This window comes from Protopterus annectens, chromosome 2.part0, assembly GCF_019279795.1.
Source record: "Protopterus annectens isolate FY-2018-M chromosome 2.part0, PAN1.0, whole genome shotgun sequence".
Classification (NCBI taxonomy): Eukaryota; Metazoa; Chordata; order Ceratodontiformes; family Protopteridae; genus Protopterus; species Protopterus annectens.
In genome coordinates this window covers 96,254,086-96,276,683 of record NC_056728.1, presented here as the reverse complement: position 1 = coordinate 96,276,683, position 22,598 = coordinate 96,254,086, and the positions used below count along the sequence as shown (strand labels likewise).

Here is a 22,598-nt window from a genome sequence, read left to right as displayed (position 1 = left end):
CAGGCCAACTGCATGTAGCCTGCCAGCAGGATAACCCAAGAGTAATGACTGCTACAGTGAAACACGATGAACATCTGTTTGCCATACCTTAGGAAGGCACTTTGCAATTACAGGCTGTTTAGTGCCTACGGTTAAATTCCTCCTTATTAACAAGGAGAGTTGAGTGCTTTTATCAGTTTAAGACTTCCTAATGCTTTCCAGCAGGTTTTAAAGCAAGTGCTAGTCACAGGGATGTTTAAAGGTAAGATGAAAAAAAAAAGGTTTATCCTAAACACTGCAGTGTGCACTAGAGGAGTTAGATGTGAAAGTAGGTAACTTAAGTTTTACCTGTCTAAAAAGCTATATTTTAGTGGAGAGTCACTATTTTTAAAACAGCAAAATAGACTGAAAGGGGGTGATCACTTTTGTATTCTGGTACTATGGAATACAGTAGGATGGCCAATAAATTTAAATAGCTGAAGGGGAGTGATTTCACAAAATGATAATTTTGTGCTTACTCACACAAGCCAGTAAAAACAGAGCGGAAATGAGATATATGGTCAAATTAACATAAGGGGAAGGCAACTAGAAAGATAGTGGCGTTTAAGGACACTACAGTAACCGGGTGGGGGAAAACATTTCTGCCACATTCACAAGAGACAGAGCTGTGGTCTCTTTTCAAGTTTTAATATGCAGTTAAAAGCAGAATATTATATCTTTTACTCAAACTATCGCTGAGGCCACAGATAACAATAGACTTGTATCTTGTCTTTTCCTGGACCTATCTAAAGCATTCAATACTGTATCCACTATAAGCTACTAACAAAACTAGCCCATCTTAATTTTTCCCCACCAACCCTTCAATAGTTCTCCAGCTACCTTTCTAATAGACAACAATCTATGTGATGGCTCTCTTCCTGCTCCCCTTTCCTACCAGTTCAAACTGGGGTCCTCCAGGGCTGTATCCTAGGCTTCCTCCTATTTAATATCTTTACCAACCTCCTCTACTCTGCCTGTACCCAGTCTACACTCATTCAATATGCAGATGACTCTACTCTCATTTCCTCCACTGATAATATACCTCACCTATACACACTCGCCTAAAATACTTCCATCTCTGTCGAAAAATGGCTAAATGATAACCAGCTAATTCTTAATCCAAACAAGATTAAATGGTTATTCTTCCTGCCAAAGACTCTCTCATCACAAGCCAACCTTTATTATTATCTCACTAAATAATACCATTATCAAAGCTGATCCTCATACAAAACTACTAGGGGCTATCATTGATGACTATTTAAAATTTGACCAACACATTCATCAATGCATCAAAAAGTCAAACCAAAACCTACGACTATTATACCATAACAAAAAACTACCTTAACCCTGATACTAAAATATCCTTATCTAAGGTCTTCCTTCTTCCTTGCTTGCTCTATGGTGCCCCCATCCTCACTAATCTTCAAACCACTTTACTCTCTCAACTTGAACTTACAATAAAATGGCCAGATTTGCAGCTTTCAAACCATACAAAACACACCATTGCTTAGCCTTAAAAGAACTGAAATGGCCTGAATTTCCTCATCAAATTCTCACCACTCAGCTTTAAAATCACACATTCCATAGTACACAAGCCATCCACCTGCCCATCCCTCTCTTCCCTCAACTTCCAATACACACTCCCTTGCTCACTGAGAAGCTCTGACCAACAACTCCTACTCACACACACACACACACACACACACACACACACACACACACACACACACACACACACACACACCTAACAAGAACATAAACAAACACCTCTACAATCATTTTGTCTCTACAGCTTGGAACAAACTCTCCTTAGCTATTAGAACTATAACTGTAATCTTTTTAAAAAACAACTCAAATCTTTCCTCCCAAGCTCATGGAGCTGCCCCTGCCAAGATCCCACTTAATTTTTCATTCTCCCTCCTACCCCTAATATTTTTCTCCTTACCTTCTTTCTTTCTGGTCCTTCTAATAGGGATTTACCCTTGGACCACTGTGACCACGGTATATCACAATGCAGAAGTGATCTTTGTAAATATGTAAATATCTTGTAACTCTGAACTCAACCACTTGTTCAGATTTCTTTGATGTATATTGTACATCTTACAGCTTATTACTAATGTTGTTTTTTGTAATCTTGTATCACTTTTGTTTGATATATGTTTTAAACATGTTTATACATTAATGTATTGGAGCTTTTCTCCTCGGGTCTGCAATGAAAATGGGCCCCTGGCTCAGCTGGACCAACCCGGTTAACAAACGTTACATAAAATAAATAAAAAACATGTGGAAACAAGGCAGTCTGGTCTAGAGATTGAGGACTTATCCCTCGAAAGGAAGAAATTCCATCCAGTGCCACTTGTAACCCTGATGAATGATCTTCAGAACCCATTTGTCTGAAACTATCTGTTGCCACAGGTAAAAATGGAGATTCAGACTTTCTGGAAGAAAAAGGGCTGACAAGGAGGGAGGGAGGAACAATGTCTCTTACAAAGTCATTCTGACTTATTGGACTGTCCTTGGCTTTAGAAGATTCCAGAATTCTTCTTAGAACAATCTTGGGATTTCTTTTAAAACATCTTTATTTTGCTGAGCCTACTTATTTTGATTTTTAGCAAAACTGGATGAGGGGGTAGAATATCCCTTGGAAAATAAGGGTTGAAAAATGTATTTCCCTGTATTAGCTTAGTCCTTTCATCACACTTTTTGATCAGTTCTGCAAAAGAGGGACCAAAACTAAATCTCTTTCTAAAGGAGAATTTAAAATTCCATTTTTATCATCATCTGGGAGGTTCTGAGACTACAGCCATGTAAACCTCTTCAAAACAGTGTAAGTGGCCATAGCCCTGGAAAAAGTATCAACAGAGTCATGCGCACATTATACAATGACTCAAACAATAGAAATAATTAAATTATTTAAAGCAGATTTTTCCTCACAAGAAGAAAGTGCATATAAAATTCTTCATGCTTTCACAATTAGATAGAACAAACCTTAACATATGAGCCTGACATTTCAAAATTCTGAAAATTAAAGTAGCTGAGGCATACACATTTAACTGTTTTGCAAATGGACAACAGCATGGTTCACATAGCAGAGGTCTTGAACTTTAATTTTATTCAGCCCAATACATCATTGGTGAGGTGGCAATCCAAGCACACTAGTATACAAGTATGGTATGAAATAATTTCTGCAAGTGAGGGCAAACCATGGGAGATGGTTTGTAGCAACTGTTGGTCAGTTCTTTTAATCTCATGAGAAGGATCTTTTAGTGACGACTGTCCTCTAGAAGAAACTGAGGGGGAGTGGAATTGTCATCCTGTGCAATGTACAAGTGTAAGAATGATACCGATGTTGATGTGTGAAATTAAGCTTTGTTTAATTTTATTTTAATTTATATTTGAAGAGCGAGCAGGTGGACTGACCAACTGACCCTTTTCAGTCAGTACCAGGCTTTTCCTTACAGCAAAAATATGTACAAGCAGCGTTAACACTGTAAAATAGCATAGAGCACAGGGCTATCACACATCAGCACATCTGCAATAACAGTACTGAACAGTTGAGGGAACGGTAAGAAAGAGTTGTATGAGAACAAGAAGTAAAGAAGGTGAGGAGATGTCTTTCCTACCAGGCACCGATATCAGAGCAAAGGCAAAGAGAAAGGGCTAGGGAAATGGTAAGTTAAAGACATGCTCTGGTAGAGGTTTTAGTCGAATCTGAAACAGAAGCTGATGTTAAAAAAGGGATAATGAGTAGGACATATAAAATACTGCACAATAACTATAAGACTCATCACAAGAGATTATAAAAAATTGGGAAGAGAGACTGACAAGCAATTTACAATGAAACAATGGGAGGGTGGATAGAGTGTGTGTGTGTGTGTGTGTGTGTGTGTGTGTGTGTGTGTGTGTGTGTGTGTGTGTGTGTGTGTGTACATTATATATATATATGTTTGTTTGTGTCTTTCGGCTTATCCCGGTTAGGGGTCGCCACAGCGGAACTCCGGTCTGCTAATGTTTGGTAGTGGATTTTTACGTGCCGAGTTACCAGCCCTGACACACAACCTTCAACAAAGGCACGCCCATTCATGCATGCCTCCACACAGAAGATGCTCTAGCTGAGAATATATATATATATATATATATATACATACATACACACACACACAGACACACATATATATATATATATATATATATATATGCATACATACACACACACACACACACACACACATATATATATATATATATATATATATATATATATATATATATATATATGGCTCCCAAGTATGCAACAAAGTCCAGAGGGTTTCAGATTTGGGAATGTTTTCACGGGCATTTTTATACCCCAAGTAATACTTCAAAGAATTTTTCCTCGGGTAGTTAGAAAATACTGGAGATGTGATGGGAAAGAGAGAGGTAACTGGGAATATGTTTTTTGGGAGTGTAATGAGCTGGCAGATTTAAAAAATTCCCTTTGGAGTACGGTATCAGAAATATTGGGGAGCAAATGGCTATATATAAGGAAATTATTATTTTGAGTTAGGACAAACACAGGATCTGAACTGCCTGGACATAGTAAGGCCTTACTAAGGGATGCTGACATAATGGTTAAGTTACTTACCTTACAGACACAAGGTGCAGTGTTTGATTTGCACAGGGAATAACTTGCTTGGTTTAAAATGGCCCACAAGGGCACTTAGCCTAGTACTAATCTAGAACCTATAAGTTTAACTCTACTGGCTTTCAAAAAAACAATTACTAGAAAACTGAAATCAAAATCTGTTTTTGAAGTATTGAATATTGTAAAATAGATAAAAGAACTGGAACTGGGATCTGCAGAATAGGGAAGGAGCAAATTGCATTGAGATAAACTGAATTGGTGGGAACAAAATATGCAGAATAATGTTCAGGATGATGGATGAGGTTTAAGTGAAGGCAGGAATTAAGTAAGTTATGTAATGCTGTACTGAATTACAGTTAGAAAAAAAGAAAATGTACAAGTTATGCATAATGTAGGCAAATCAAATTACCCCTTGCATTGGCTAATGAAAAAAATGTTAATATGATTTGTTTTCTTTTCTGCTGATATACACGTGCTTCTTTCTAATTTAATAAAGGTGTTAAAAAATGACTCGCCGACGATCTTCCTGGTGACTCCTTTTTGGCCCAAACAGCATTGGTTCTCTCTTCTCATGCACCAGCCAGGGGCAGTTACCAAAACTTTCCTTACAGCCTAGACCTACTCACACAGGACAAGGGGATATCTTAACCACCCCAACATTCTGAACCTAACCCTGACTGTTTGGATGACAGTTTTTTAAGTGTTTTCAAGCAAATAAATTAAGATCCTAAGGAGATGTACCTGTTTCCTAGGAGGACACATATATAAGACCTTTTACAAAAACTGTTTAGCTTGCGCAATACTAGAAGGGGGAGATCCAAAGGTAAACAAGGTGAAATGCTTGACAATGTACCTTGAAAGAAGAGTATGAGAGTTCACTGGACAGCTGGGTCTGGAGAAGAGCCTGGTTCTTTAACTGGCACAAACTAGAACATCTTTTGCACTTACACAATTATTCTTTTTTAGTAGCAGACTTTCTCACCTCCCTTTGTACCTGCTCCATGTCCTCAGAATAAACTGCCTAAAGGGCATCAAAATTCCATCATCCAGGCAGATTTTTTAAGAGTTTCTAGACTGGTGTGTATCAACTCCCCCCTTGTCTTGTGAGAGTAAATCCAATCTGTGGGGAATTTAGTGGTAAATTTTTACTGGCCAAACTGAAACAAAGGGAGAAGGTACAAATAAGTAAACTTATCATAGTAATAGATATTCAAATGATCGTTGCTGCAAAAGCCTTAGCTACAAAAACAAAACATATACCCCAGGGGCACACTTGACTTGGTTCAAAAATAAAATTGAATCTATACACAAATGTACACAGTTACCAGCACACTTGAGTTGGTCCACAAATAAAATTTAATCTATACACAAACATACACAGCTACCACATATTTTCAATTAAAAATTTATAAAACCACTCCAAGCCTAGCATGTGTGGAATCACTGTAAAAATATTTCACACTGAGAGTACAAAACATTAAAGAATCACTACATACCACCTTTCCACATTTAATCAAAAAGACCTATGAATCCCTACATAAGTATGTAAGTGAGTTGACTTCGTCTTTCAGTTTGGAATCCAAAAATTTGGCAATGGGTTATATTTTAGACCAAGTAGTGGGCAGCTTGTTGAATCTTTATGTAACTTAAGGATGCCACAAATGGCAGGAATAAGATGATCTTTCACAATCAATACGAGACGAATCTGCTCCATAATCTCCCCCTGCACCACCATGTCAAAAAGTAACATGTATCGTCTAATATGTTACAATTTTTTTTCGATACCTCCTCATATGAGTAATCATATGACAAACAGTTTATTAATATAATCTGTTTTAGTTATAATGATCACCTCTCCCATCTTTGTTAGGTTTCATAACCCATAAATTTTGGTTGAAACATAAATCAAATAATTCCCATTTCCTTTGTGGCATATTACAGAAAGGATGGGAGACAAGCTCACTTAACAAATGCCTAACATCAAGGTTGCAGAGACTTAGCTATACAGATTATATCCTGCTAAGGACATAATAGCCAGCTAGCTTCCAAAGCTTCAAGGGCACTTTCCAAACCATTAGCTAGAGCTGAGCTAAAGGGAAAGAGTGGTTGGTGCACCAAGCCCTTCAGAGCACTCCTGCTGACAAACAGAATTCCTCTTGCAGGCTTACGAGGTTTAATAGACTCCTAATACTTTCCATTTCTGGGTAAATAAGTTTCATTATGGGGGTAAAAAACTTCCACTAATTAATTTTGTGATTGAAACTGAAAATCTTCTTCAATTATTTTATGGTGGAAAAGTGTTTTTATAAACTGTCACGCTACTTTTAGTAACTTTTAAACAAGAGCATTACTTTTCAGCTTTGTGGGAAAAAAAGTTGTTAAAACTACTTATTACTTGGTAGAGGTTGTGTTATTTTCATTTTGGGGCTGGGGTAAGTAATGTGCTTTTTACTGTTTTCTTTTTTATGTAGAAAATACATCTGTTTTAGTACTTAGCTGTTTTTAGAGATGACTACTGCCAGGCTTCCTGGGAATTAGGCATCCTTTTCAGCTTTAGCACAGAACAACCTACCAGTTCCTCAGTTCTTTCTTTTTCCAGTCACAAAAAGAAGAACATTAATAAGCAGCCTTTGCCACCACAGCAGAATACTGAAGTGTTTCTATGGCCATTTTTGGTTCCTCAGACCATTCATCTTTTTTTTAGTTCCCTGTCATGTACTCTCTACAGCTACCACAGACCAGACCACATCCTCTGTGGCTGTCGGAGTGCCCTTGGCAAGTCAGAACCACTTTTGTCGGTCCTGGGAGAAGGAGCAAAGAATACCTCTTTGTCAGGGATTTTCGATGTTATACTTCCCTCAGAATCAGAATGCTTAGAGTGAGAAGAAATTCCATTGGTACACTCATCCTCCTGCAATGTCTGCTCTTCTGACTGAAAATACTGTAAGAATGAGGGGGAACTCTCTGCCCTTTTTTTTTTTTTTTTTAACCTAAAGATTCAGAAGGCGAGAAAAAGGCAAATCCCAGTAAATCTGCCTTGCTCATGTTAACAGAAAGAGGAGACTGGAAGATTTTTCTCATAGAGCACTTGATCCTTAAAAAGTCGGACGCTTAGTCATAGTGGACCCAGCTTCCACATCCCTTTCTCCTGGTCAAGTTTAGACCCTTTACCTGCCCCTTTTCATGGACAACAAGAAATGTGCCTCACCCGTTTGCCAAAGACAGTCATACAACTGTAGATAATGTGGCTATTCCCTAATCTTTAGTGGCTTGGAAGGAAACGGCAAGAGGATCGGTGTAAAAGATGTGAGCAGTCTAAGGCACAAGTGGCCACAGCAGAGCCACCCACCAGTGGTTAAGGAAAATTTGGGCTGATCTGACGCCAAAAGATTCCTGAATAAAAGTTTCTTTCTTTGGGTGTAAGGGAAGGGTCAACTGTAAAGAATGAAGGCTGTTCCATCATTAAGTGAGAGAAGTGGGTAATGGAGCCTATGCAAGTTGATAAAGTGATTGAAAGAGAATAAGTGGTTCTGAGGAAAGTCAGTCCTTCACAAGCACACTATCCTGTCCCAAACAAACACAAGTTTAAAACATGAATACATTTTTAGTTAAAATAAAAACTTTTCCACACAAAACGTTTACACAAGTACTCCCTTTAAATATAAAAGACAGTCCAAATCCCTTTCTTTTATAGCAAAAGTTTATATTTAAAAAAAAAAAAAAAAACTAATTTTCCTCATAACATAAAAATAAAATAGGAAGGCTTTCCCATCTCTTGAAAGATTGCTAGACAACTGAGAGATTCACAGGGCCTGCCAAACAAGCATTCAGTTTGAAAGTAAAAAAAAAACTCTGAAACTTTTTGCTCTCCATCTGTCTTTTATGTGGAGATCCCAGTCACCTACTGGCACTTGGGGTGCATGGAAGACAGACAAAGCTCAGATAGGCTGGCTGGTGCAAGGGGTAAAACCCCTACAGCTTATGCTACTGGAATGGTAATCTCTGTATAGAATATCTGGTGGTATTGGCAGGGTCAACATTAAGGTGGTCATAATATCTAGTTTTGGTTTCTAAAATCTCATTCCCTTACCATTTAAACATAGCTTTCAATTTGGAAGTAGTGACAGAAAATGAAATCTCCATAAAATGAGAATCAGAAAAAATATTTACCTCAGATTCAGAATCATAGGGAACTGGAGAGCAGATCTGAGATGTATAATCCAACCCTTCTACTCCACCTCTTAAGATGGGGACCATTTTCTCTAAGAATGAGAGAAAACTGGGGTCGAAGATTGTAGACATTTTAAAACTTCAGCAAAATTATACCAATTACCTTGAGATCCCTTGACACTAGATGGAGTGGAAGGAAGGAAGATGCTTGCTTTTTTTAACTTGTGTCTTAGGAGTGTCCACATTAATAGTTCCAGATGCTGCAGACATCCGGACCTCTATGATGGAGTCCATCATCTCCTCCCTTATTAAAACCTGAGGTATACCATCTGAACTTTCAGACAAAAGAAAATGGTGTTCTCCCTTCTTGGCAGATACCTGATGGCTAGTATTACTGGATGTGCCTGACTCTTATTGGCTTCCCATGGAGAAACACCAGAAGGGTTAAAGGAGATCAGGCCAACAGTCATAGGGCTCATGACAGCCACAGCTGATTCTTCAGTCCCAGACAGGGAAAGTGAGGTCAAAGGAAGGGTCTCTTCAGTAACCTCTTTAATGATTCTCTTCTTTTTCTTTGCCTGAAGGGGGACATCTGACAAAAAGGGGCTGGTAGCCATGGAAGTGTGCATAAGGGCTTTAAGAAGTCATTTTTTCAAGAAACCATTAAGGCTATTCAGCCAAATACAAACAGTGTATTGCATATAAATGACAGACAAATATTGCACAAATGATCATGCAATTCCCCAAGACAGAAGACTCATGTGGGAAGCCATGTATGGGATTTGTCTACCACACATACATCTTCCCCTTCTACCAAACATAAGAGAAAACATCGCTACAACTTTTACTGAAAAAATAAAACTATGGAGTACTTCCCTGCCCAGAAACCTGAGATATGAGCGAGCTGCTAAAGCTGCAGTCACTGTACAGACAATATGTCAGACTGGTCTCTTACATAAGAAAAAAAGCTCTAAATTGTGGTGCTCATGCATCCCCTTTTAAACCAGTACACCCTTGCAATTCAGTGGACAATGTGCGAGGAAGTGTCCAGAAATTTTTGTATTCTACACAGACATCTGATCCTTGACAGGATATGTACCATAAAGTTTTATACATCTGCAACAGTGATCTAATGATGAACATTATGACACTTCTTAATCAGGATGTACAGATTACATATAATTGGTGCAATACAAATCCATCATTTTATCAACACAACCAAAATGCCTACATGCATATGCAAATCAGGCTCAAGTTAAACAGTTCTTTTAACTATTGTCTTGGAAAGACCTATATTTGTTTTCTTTGCGTAGCTGCCATTTCTGGTTTTATTTTAAAGCTCTTCAGAGTTTCCTACTACTGTATTTTACATGGTAGCTGTTTCCAGACACTGGGGGGCCAATTTTGGAAAAGGTCCTCTCACCCTATTGAGTCTCCAAAGCGACTTCTATTTAGTATATATACTGCAATGTTGCTATTTCTGAGGGAATAGGATGTTTCTCTAACAGTGACTTTGCAGCTTAGGGGTAGTCATTACTGAAGTTTAATAATTTTGCAAATTAGGGTACTTAGCAGGATATTATGCTGCTCACTAGTACCCATTGCAACTTTTCCAAGAGTGTACAGAGGTGTGTGGGATGTTCAGTAAGAAGTACAAAACGGCAAATACTATTGTCAGCGTTTTGTAGGAGCTGTAAGTTACGAGTGGATGGGGCCCATCCTCCAGCTGAAGTAACAGTACATTCCATGACAAGGGCTAATGTACTAAAGGTACATGATTATTTTGTAAGAACAGTAATTACAGTCGATCTAGGAGTTAGTCCAGAGAATTAAGACTAGGAGCTTCCTGTAATCCAGGGTTTGACTCCCTCAGCTTCCATTTACCTAATGTAAGACTCTAAGCAAGTCCCATATCCAGACAGTGTTCTGAGGCAAGTAGGAAATTGAGCTAGGCCCCTCAATGGTCTCTTGAACACCATCCATAACTACCTATAGACTTGCAGATTTTCATACTTGCTCTCCTCTTTATCAAAATTTTAGCTGAGATAAAGGCCTGGTTACTACTATTTTATGATGGATTTTAAATGAATAGGCAGGATCAGAAATTAACTAATTCACATGCAGCCTCCCACACTACAAACGTCACTGCACAATGTTCAATACCCTCAGCTGGCTTGACCTTCTTAAGATCACCCTCTCCCAACTACTCACAGCAAACAAAATACTTCACCATCCACTTAAAACACCATTGCTGTCAAATCTCATTCAATGGCATGTAGCAAATACAACCATAATATCATTAGAGCTAAAATTAATTGCTAATAAATCTAGTAATTATTACGGTGACTCTCTATTCTCTGTCGCCATCTCCAAGGTATGGAAGAAACTTACAAACCACATCAGGCTTTTAAATAACCTGCAACAATTCAAATCTGCCCTAAAATACCACCTGGTAACTAATAAACTATGCAACTGTACAATACCTGCAGTTTGAAGTATGCCGTCCTAACTCTGTCCACTATGGATACTATGCACGCATATTAATGTATTGTTTTTGATACTACTCACAGTATTTTGAAAACATGCATATCCTTAACCTGATTTGCTTTGTATCTTTGATCATTCGCTTTGAAATACTTTGTAAATAATGTTTGTTGACTGTTTTTCTAGGGAAGACATAAGAAGATATGGGGCAGAAAAAGAGTAAGAGAACTGCTGGTTCTTAGGAAATGCAAAAAATAGATGGGACAGGTGTAAGAAGTGATACGAATGTAAAAGGTAAAGAGAGTTGCAAGTGCCTAGGACAGAATGAAGTAAGACACGAAAAAGTAAGTGACAACTTCATAGGTGTCTGCAGTAACATGCAAGAAGACATAGATATTTATACGTACCTACATCTTTGTATATGCACATGCATGTAGAACTGATGACCTCAAAAGAGGCAGGTCTGAACAAATACTGCCAAAGACTCTTCTTTGTTCTACCTGCGGTCCTGAGGAACAGTATGTATCTGCTTCGTCTTGCTAATTCCTGTTTCTCTAAGGCAGGAGAACTGGAATGGCTGCTGTTTAAAACAAACTCTGAAAATGCTAGCCTTACTGGGTCTGTACCTCTAAAGGCAGCTCACTCTCTTTTTCATGACAGATGCCCCAAAAAATTCCCAAATAAGGATGAAATTTAAATGCAAAGCACAGTGTCTTAACATTTTAATTCTTTGACAGGTTAGTTATTATGAGACAAGCAAAAATTCTCCAGGGAGAATGAAGTGCAGACAATCCTGGAAAGAGTGACATTCAAAACCTCTGTCTGGCACAGGCATCCACATCAAATGCAACACAGTAAATCTTTTGCAACAGCTTTACTGACAACCTGTCATAAAGAATATGCTGCTGACAAAACAAATGCTTTAACACAGTATGTAGAACATGGCAAGTATGTTGCCTCTTTTCTCAATAATGAATGCAAATTATACTCTTTACATGCTAAAAGTGTTTAAATGAAGGCTAAGAACATAGCAAATAAGCTTTTTTCACAAGCATCAATCTTAAGAGTTGGCCTTAGGTGAAGTGGTACCCTAAGAGAAGGGGCTTTAATGGACTCACCACCACACACATCACCTGGTGCCCAAATGCCCCCCTCTTTTTTACTGGCCTACCAACACAATCCAAATTACCTTTTTTCTTCTTTTTTCTCACAGTTTATCATATTCTTCAATTTCTCCTGCATTTACTCATCCATTCAACATGTTTTATGTAGGCAAGAGTGCACTCTGACAGCTGTGGAGGAACCAACTGCATTAAGCCAGCGATCTGGCCACAAAGGTTCTAGACGTTTCCAAGGTTCATTTTACATTCTTTAAACAACCATTTACATCCAATGATGGCCTGAACCATAAATTATTATTAAGAGAAGGAATTACTTTTCAGTTTTTCCCCTGAATCCTTTCAACACACACTGACTGAGCAAGACTACACTGTAATAACCGTGGCTGAAATAACTGCATTAGGCAGTGGGTCTAGATGCTCTAGGGTGCATTTTATATTTTTTTTAACAGATTTTCATCCAATGACTTTCTAAACATAAATTATGACTAAGGGAAGAAAGCACAGTTGTGTACACTCACCATAAATGCAGATGTTCGAGTGTGATCACTGCTGCAGTCCTAACCATTGGGTTACCCATGCTGTGGTAGTCCTCAGTCAGTCCAAATACCAGAGTCAAGGTTTTGTGGGTCGACTGCTGCCGCTTGCTGGCTGACGTCAGGTCGTCCAAGCTATAACGGAGAGCAGGTGATGCCATTACCTCAGTTTTTCTTGCCTTAACCAACCAAAGAAGTCCAATTTTAATAATTATTAATAGTCCAGGGGGTCAGAGACCCCCATAGAAATGTATCTCTCTCTAAGGAAAGCAGATATCAGGGGGAAGGAGGGAGGGAAAGCGTGACTGCAGCAGTGAACACGCTTGAACATCTACATTTATGGTGAGTGTAAACAACTGTACTATGTTCTTCATGTTTCACTGCTGCAGTCCTAACCATTGGGAAGATTCCCAAAGCTGAGGAGAAGGGAGGAAGGTTAATAGAAACCTAAGACTGGGTGAGCATGTCCTGCAGGACTGCAGAGGCAAACCCAGCCCTAGCTTTTGAGAATAGGTTCAGATGGAAATGTTTGGTGAAGGTGTCGACTGAAGTCCATGTTGGCAGCTTCCGGGATGGCCTTGGTGGGTACCCCTCTAAGGAATGCTGTGGAAGTAGAGGTTGCCCTAGTGGAATGGATTCTGATGGTCCTAGGGAGTGGTTTTCCATGCAAGGAGTAGCAAAACTGGGTGCAGTGTGCTATCCATTTGGAAATGGTCTGTTTGGATATTGGTTTCCCCTGTGCCCCTGTTTTAAAGCTGACCAAGAGCTGGTCAGTTTTCCTGAATGTCTTTGTATGATCCAGATAAAATCTGAGTTGCCTGTGCACATCCAAAGAATGCAGTATCCTTTCCCCCTTGTTCTGAGAGTTAGGGAAGAAGGTGGGCAGGTGGTTGGTCTGCTTGAGGGTAACATCTGAAACCACCTTTGGCATGAAGGAGGGATTGGTTCTCAGGGAGACCCTGTCTGCAAGGAAGATGATAAATGGCTCAATGGCCATTAAGGCTTGAAGCTCTGACACTCTCCTGGCTGAAGTAATAGCCAGGAGAAAGGCAGTCTTCCAAGAGAGGTACTTTAGTTCTGAGGATGCTGCAGGCTTGAAGGGAGGCAGAGTAAGCTTTTCTAAAACATAGTTCAGGTCCCAGGTTGGGGTGAGCTGTCTTCTGGGAGGCCTGATATTAGAGGCTCGTCTAAGGAATTGTTTGATAAGGGTGGGAGAAGAATGGCTGTTCTGTATCAAAGTATGCCAACATGGCAGAGGCATGGATTTTTATGGAGGAGAAGGAGAGACCCTTATTAAGACACTTAGCAAGATAATATAGAATAAGGGGAATGGAGGGCAGACATATGTCTGCCTCCTTAAAATGGCTCCAGGAGCAGAATCATTTTCACTTTCCAGCGTAAGATTTTCTGGTGCTGCGCCTTCTGGCTTCTGTAATGATGTCAAGAACTTGCTTGCTTATCATAGATTCATTGTTGGTTTTGGTAGAATAAGCCATGCTGAAATGTTGAGTGCCTGAAGGTCTGGGTGCAGCATGGTCACCCCCCCCCCCCGGGATAGCAGGTGAGGTATCAGAGGTAGCTGCCAGGGGGGCTGGTGAGATAGGCTGCGCAGCAGTGGGTACCAGTGCTGTCTTGGCCAATCTGGGGCAGTGAGTATTGCTCTTGGTTTTTCCTCCCTTACCTCGATTAATATTTTTGGAATGAGAGGTAGAGGTGGGGATGCATACACAAAGAGGGTAATCCAAGGGAAGGTCTGGGCATCGACCTTCTAGGCCAGGTGACGGTACTCCCTTGGTGCAGAATTTCTGTACTTGGTGATTTAAATGACAGGCAAAGAGGTCCACCTGGGGGGGGGTCGCCCATGTGTGGGTAATTTGCAGAAAAATGTCTCTGTGGATTTGCCATTCGTGTGGGTCCAGCAGGTTTCTGCTTAGGTGGTCTGCCAGAGTGCTGTTGATGCCCGGAAGGTAATGGGCTATAAGATGTAGTCTCATGGATGAGGCAGCTAGACACAGGTTCCTGGTTAGTCTGCAGAGGGGGTAAGATTGAGTCCCTCCCTGTTTGTTGATGTACCACATGACTGTGGTGTTGTCTGTTTTTATAAGAAGAATCCCTAGTTTGAGGTAGGGTTTGAAGGATGCCAAAGAGTTTTGTACTGCTATCATTTCCTTTTGATTGATGTGCAAGGGTAGTATTTGTGCATCCCAGAGACCTTGGGCACATCTGTCTTCTAGGTGGGCATACCAGGTTATGTCCAAAGCATCTGTATAGTTATGGTCTGGTCTGATGGATAGAGGGTGAACTGAAGTCCCTTGTTCAGAGCACAGGCCTGGGCCCGCCAGAGGAACTCAGATCTTATGCAAGGGATCACAAAGCAGGGAGGTGTCCAGAGGTTGTGAGAGTGTTGGCACCACAGGTTCTTTAAGTATCACTGAATTTTCCTTATGTGTAGTCTGGGCAGAGGTACCAGGAGGATGCATGAGGTCATGTACCCTAGAGCTTGTAGGACCTTCCTGGCAAAAAGTTGGGTTTGGGAGGCCAGAGTAGTGAAATATTTTGGTAGGAAACTTTGTTTTTCTGGGGACAGAAAGGCCATTTGCCGTTCTGTGTCCAGTAAGGCTCCCAGAAATATGATTTTCTTGGTAGGTGTCTGTTTTGATTTGCTTTCGTTGACAGTGAACCCCAGAGAGGTGAGTAAGGTTTTTACAAATGAGAGGTGCTTCAGGAACAGTTCCTTTGCAGTCTACCTGAATGAGACAATCATCCAGGTAAGGGTAAATCTGTACATTGTTTTGCCTGCAAAAGGCAATAATAGCAGGAGCTAGACATTTGGTGAATATCCAGGGAGCAATAGATAAGCCAAAGGGCAAAGCAGAGAATTGAAAGTGTAGTGATCCTTCTCTGAAGTGTAGGAATTTTCTGCACGATTCCCTTACTGGGATGTGCAGGTAAGCATCCTTTAGGTCTAAGGTGACTATCCAAGCTTTGTTTGGCAGCATTGGTAGAAGCTGTTGTAAGGTAAGCATTTTGAATTTTTGGGATTACCAGGAAGGTATGGAGAAAGGATAGGTCCCAGGATAGGACGCCAAGTCCCCTCTTTCCTGGAAACAAGGAATAGTCTGGATTAGAATCCTTTTGCAACTTGTTCTGTAGGTACAGGTTCTACTTTCCCTAGGGATATTAGGCTTTGCACTTGTTTTATTGCTTCTGCCCACTAGTCTGGAGGTAGGTCTGGGTAGCTTCTTGGAGGTGGTAGTTCTTGGAAACTGAATTTGTACCCATGAACAATGATTTTTAAGACCCACTGATCTTTTGTTATAGAGTTCCAACTTTCTCTGCATAGAGATAACCTTCCTCCTAGCTTTTGGTGTGGTGGAGGCAGGCAGAGATAGGAAAGGTAGTCATTGAGAGTTTTTTTTTCCATACAGGGTTGCTACTGAACTCCCTGCTCTAGTGTTTGGGGGTGGGCACTGTTTTGTTCTTTGCTGGCCCTGAGTTAGAGTCCTGGTGGGTCTGTCCCTATGGGTTTTGCCTTGTGGCTGCCTGTTAGGTGCAGGAAAGGACCAGTGTTTAGAGGGAAAATTTCTGCTGAACCTAGGAGGTTGTACTTGAAGAAAATGTTTTAACAGTCTGCTTCAATTTTGCTTTATCTTCCATCTTTTTAAGTACCTCTTTAGTTTTCTGTCCGAACAAGTGGTCTTTGTCAAGAGGTGCATCCATGATTTTAGCTTTGACATGATCAGGGAGAGGTTTGTTCCTTCAGCCATGCATGTCTTCTGATAACAGATCCTGTCACTGCTGCCCTGCTAGAAGCTTCTGGGGCATCAAATCCACAGTGCAAGGAGTGCTTTGCCACTTGAGATGAAGGGTGCAGTAATTCTGCTATCTCTTTATTGTTGGCAAAATCTGGAAAAGCAGACATTTTCTGTTTCAAAAGTTCCAAAGCGTGCTGTTGATATTTTAATATATGGAACTGACAGTTGAGAGCCCTTATAGTTAAAGTTGCAGAGGTATATACTTTTTTACCCCATCTGTCCAGGGCCCTGAATTCTTTGTCTGAGGGAGTAGGATTCTTTGCAGAGGTAGCCTTAACTCCCTTAGGCCCCTGAGTAATCACCTCTGGAACTGCTATAGGATTTCTGTAGAGGAATTTATGTGAGTCAGGTACCCTGTAGTACCTTGTCAGGTTTTCTGGGGCAGGTGGAAGGGTGTCAGTGGTAAGGCTGGATTCTTGGTAAACATCATCTACCACCTCCAAGATGGGTGGGATGGCCAGAGGCCTGTGTTGGGGTAGGTCCAGAAAATCTCTTAGTCTTTTCTTGGATTGTGGAAAATCTGTTGATTCTCATAGGACGTGTTCCCTGAGGGCATGGAGGGTTTCCCCAAAGGAGAAGTCCTCCGGAGGTGATGCAGAAGGAATAGATTATTTTGCATCTGAGTCTTCATAGGCAGTTAGAGGATTTTCCTCGTCAAAAACAGAGGAGTCTAAATCCGATTGGATGTCTGGAGAAGGTTCCCTTCTCCTTTTGGCTGGTGTGGCCTCGGGTGAAAGTGATGAGATCCTCCGCCATTTTAAGCATTCTAGTTTGAGGAGGGGGAGTAGTTGTGGAATGGAGACTTTTTGCTGTTTTCTTTGGAGTAGCTCTAAGTCTGGCCTGAAGAGTATCCCTCTGTGCTATCAGTGTGTTAGTCGGAAGTTAGTAGGCCTAGAAGTGAATTCCAAAGTGTGACAGTATCCTCGGAAGCCGGTGCCTGTGTAGCGGCTCCAGACCCAACCAAGGAAGAGGCGACCAAAGAGGCTCATTAGACAATGCAATTTTCTGTGGCATACAGGACTCTGAAAGGGTCTCAGTAGAGGCCAGCAAAGTAATCGAATCGGGCATCAGGGGCTGAAAGATCTGGGGTTTGCTGACTGACAAACGCCATATTGGTAATTGGAGATGGAAGACGAAAATAACTGGCTGCAAACAGAGCTCTACGACAAACAGTTCTAGTGCTAAAGAGGGCACAGAACTGACAGCGGGGTATGTCGTGATCTGGGCCTAAGCAAGTGACACAGTAAGAATGGAAGTCTCGGTGTGGTATTTGCTTACCACAGGCGAGACAGTTATTGACTTTTTCGGACATCGGTTAGTGAAAGAAAAAGGAAGGATCCTCAACGGGATATTAGCTTTAGACATTTACAGCTGAAGTTCGAAATATAGAAACAGTCGACTGGCACTGTTGTGAATTGCTTCTGCTACGGGCTCCATGGCAAGAAAGACTGAGGTAATGGTGTCGCCTCCTCTCCTTTATAGCTCGGACAACCTGACATCAGCCAGCAAGCGATAGCAGTAGACGCACAAAATGTTGACTCTGGTATTCAGACCAACTAAGGGCTACCACAGCATGGATAACCCAATGGTTAGGACTGCAGCAGTGAAACACGAAGAACATCTTCAGTCTTGCTCTTCAGCTTAGTTTTTTACCTGCATCCATTCAACAGACCCTAAGACTACACTGTAATAACTAAATTAAGCTGGACATCAGGGTCTGGTAGGTACCCAGTCACCATGGAATTACAGATGGTGTGGGGCATTTTAGAGTTTTGCAATCTTTTTAACCAATTATGGCCTGAACACAAATCCTGCATTAGGAAAGAAATTCAGTCTTACTTCAAGGAAGACACGAGTTATATCCAAGGCTTAGTGCTCAAAGATGACCAAACAGCTGAGCACATTAAAAAGAAAAGACAAATGTTTCTGATGATGCACAAATCATATCTAGAAACAGCACCTGTCCCCACTTAACAAAGGTAGTCACTTTTGGTGAATGCCCTCTGGTGTTAAATTGAGAAAATAAAATAAAGGACAAATGGCCACAGTAATATATTTCATGTTGCTGCTTTCATATGTTGACACACCATGTCTCCTCTCCCCTACACACATATCACGTGTACCCCTCTGATGTCGGACTGGCCAAAAACTGAAAAAATAAACTGAACTATTTGCTGTCAGACGTATATAAAAAGAATGCTTCTTTACCCTCCCCAAAAAGATATCTACCTGTGTATGTATGTGAGGAAAGCGAAAGGAAAAAAAATAATGTAATGGTTACAATTTGTTACTTTTAGGCAGTACACTGCTCCTATACAAGCTTAGTGACCATCAGTGCACCCCTCTGATATTTCTGAGGAAAGTTAATGAAAGAATGACCATACTGTCTGCACCCCAATGCAGGACACTGGCCTATAAGGTTTGGGGGGGAAGTTAAAGAAATAATGACATCATCTCCTGTTCTTCACACAAGCTATAATGACCTGTGCACAGTGTATATCACTGAACAGAGCTGGCTGCAGACTACATGGGGTTCAGGGCAGAGGCCACTACTAAAAGTGTATTAAAATTCACTTATACAGCATTGGTGTGTGGGGGCCACCAAACCCCCATGCCTTTCAAATGTCCAGCTTTTTACCTTAAATTTTTGGACTGTTCCTCATAAAATCTGTGGTTTTCAAGTAAATCATTAAAGATAAAAGTCACTAAATAATGACATGCATTTTGAGTTTCAGACTTCATAGCCTTTAGAAAATGCACGCTAATAGAAAACCTGTTATTTTTGCATTTTCTTGGGCCTTTGAACCCCCATTATATTTGGCTTTGCCCAGATTTCGTGTGCTTAGAGGTTGAGAGACATGCCAAGAGAAGCTCTGAAGGTCTGGGTGTTCTGTTTTGCATTTTCTCCTTTATTTATTTATTTTTTGGACAGATGACTGATTAAACTAAGTGATAAGAGGGTCAGTTATCTTCATCCAAACAGCTTCCCACGAAACAGTTATAGTCACTTCCATGTACAGTTCAGAAATTTGATTGTGATAAAAGATGATGGCTATGTAATGCATTTCACCTTTGTTCAAAATAAAAGTTGCTTCACACAAATCATACTAGCTCTGCAAAGACACATTAATAAGCAAACAGCAGCAAGAAGCTAATCCTTTTCCTCCACAAATAGCCCCAGCAATTATACATAAACGGCCTGTGCATTTCAGGTGTCCAGTTAAATAGTGCATGTTACGTATCCCAAATGCACACTAGTCAAAGCCAGACAATGACTGCTTCAACTATTCAAATATCACGAGAGTCTGTTTCATTTGGCCAGTCCTAAATCTCACACTCTGCAGTTAAAGCATTGCTATCCAATGGCCATGTAATATCACTTCACCTAAACTAAAAGACTTTCGGCTTTTCCAGGTTATGGGTCGCCACAGTGGAACTCCAGTCCGCTCATGACTGGCAGTGGATTTTTACAGTGCCGAGTTGCCAGCCCGACGCCCAACCTTCAATGAAGGCACGCCCATTCACACTTGCACCTACCTGCATGTCTTTAACATCACTCAACCGCAGGGAGCACATGCAGACTCCACACAGAAGGTGCTCCAGCCGAGAATCAAACGAGAACCTCTTGCTGTGAGGCGACAATGCTAACCACTGCACCACCGTGGCTGTCCATCACTTCACCTAAACTATTCCACACAAACAAGATGGTGCAGATTTACATATTCCAGGTTGCTTCACTCAAATTCCAAAGCCATAAATATTACAGAAAATATCTGGTCAATGTCCAACAGCATGACTAAAATAAATAAATACTACTACCCTCACTACTTCTATCTTCATATCATGCCATTCCTTTCAGCTGTCCAGAATTCTGCAGAATATCCTTGCTTTGCCTCATATTTTTGGACCTGTCTCTTGTAAAATATTTGAAGTTCTGGTAAAATTAAGACCATGGTCAGTCATTAAAGCCAGACAATAGAGATTCATAGTTATTTTTTGAAAAATGCTTCATACTGATGCAAAACTTCAGCCCTTGACTGAGCTCCATGGCTTTACGCCTACATTTAAAAATTCTGAGAGGTCTCTTCTATATGACTTCACAATATTCATGACGTAACTTGACATGAACTGTCAAGTCAAGTAGAACAACTTCCCCCTGCTGCAGCACTAGTTATGCGGCTGTACATTTTGTTTTTACAGGGGTGCACTATTTACTTATTTTTCAGAGCAAAGAAAATCTATTTTATTGCTCTAAAAATAAATAAATAAATATGAATAAACCACCCCTAAAAGTATGGCACCCTAGGTAGCTGTCTAGTTGACCTATATACAAGGGCAGCCCTGTCCACCTGAATAAATGTTCAAAGTCAAAAGGGCATATTAAGATAGCCAGTACATTTGAAAATATACAATTTCAATTAAAGACTCTAAAGACTCCTAATATATACAAGTAATTTATTAACAGTTAAAAGATTACTGTTTATTTTAGTTTTTATTTTGTTGACGGGGGGGTGGCGGGAGTGGTTGTGGACTGATCACAGGCACCTTTTCAGCCATGACCTGGGAGCTAATGCACAGTTACAGAGATATGCCAGAAATGAGAATAAGTCGGGATACAAAAAAAATCTCAGATATAGAAAGCAGTTGTTTCACTTTTTTTTTTTTTGTGGCCAACTCAATAAAAGATGAAGTTCAGCTACACTTTTACAATGTTTTCAGGAACTCTCTCATGTGTTAACTGGTCCACCGTGACAATGCTCCACATAACCCTTTTTTTTAAGCAGACTAAAGTTTCCAAGCCTGAAGAAAGATGAAGTCCATATTCTCCAAATGACAAATCAACAACAAAGGGTTCAGATCTAAACTTTTATCTTCACTTGCCAATCATAGCTCTCAAAAAATCAGGGACAAATCTCAACAGAATCAGGGACACTTTTAAAATATTAACAGTATTAACTTAACATATTGACAGAATAAGAGAATGTGTCAGTCGTCCTGCTAGACAGGGGTCCAGGGAAGTAAATAGTGTGGGAAAAAATAGCCAGGGAATTGTTATGGCTAGGCTTGTACAGGCCCTAGGGCCGATAGCCTAGTACCAACCTATGAACCTATGAATTAAAAGCCATTTTCTTGAAGGAAAAGAAGTCTATAACTCTGATTACTGTAATTATTTATTAAGTGTAATTCACCACTTTTTCACCAAAAGTCACCAGTTTTAGTAGGGACAAAGCTAAAATAGCAATCAAAATCCAGGACACCTGAGAGCTACGTTGCCAATGCAGGATGGAGCATTTATTTATTTATTCTCTGATCAGCCACCAAAACCAGTTCAGGCAGTCAATTCAGTGGGCACATGGCAGGGATACTAATTTTGGACAGAGTGCCAGTCTACTGTAGGATGTGCGCATCTACAAATAACATGGTGAATTGCAATTCACCTACAACACGTCTTTGGGATATAGGAAACTGGAGTATTCAATTAAACCCACATGGACAAAGGGAAGACAAGAAAGCTGTACAGAAGGCACAGTAAGGGAAACAATCTTATCATCAGAGAATGAGGGGTAGAGGGTCCACGTCTTTAAATACTGGAAAACTTGCAAAGCTTCCTTTGAACAATCAAATTGGGTGCATTTGGTGTTTATCTCATGGTTTAAGGTTTCTTTTCTGTGGAGGAACCTACTTAGAAAAAGGCCAATACTTAAGATGATGCATGCAGGGGACTCAAATGGTTTAGGTACAGTTTAAAAAAACAAAGTCATCAAACTGTGATTCACAAAAACAAGTAACCAAAGCACAAAAAAAAAACTAAAATAAAAATAATACAGCTCAC

At 40.3% G+C, this 22,598-nt stretch overlaps 1 protein-coding gene across 1 annotated transcript in view; it reads right to left on the bottom strand.

Moving 5' to 3' along the window:
- Window positions 1-22,598, bottom strand: part of LOC122792978 (arf-GAP with GTPase, ANK repeat and PH domain-containing protein 1-like) — a 2,685,441-nt gene that overhangs the window by 2,206,468 nt on the left and 456,375 nt on the right. The window lies entirely within an intron of this gene.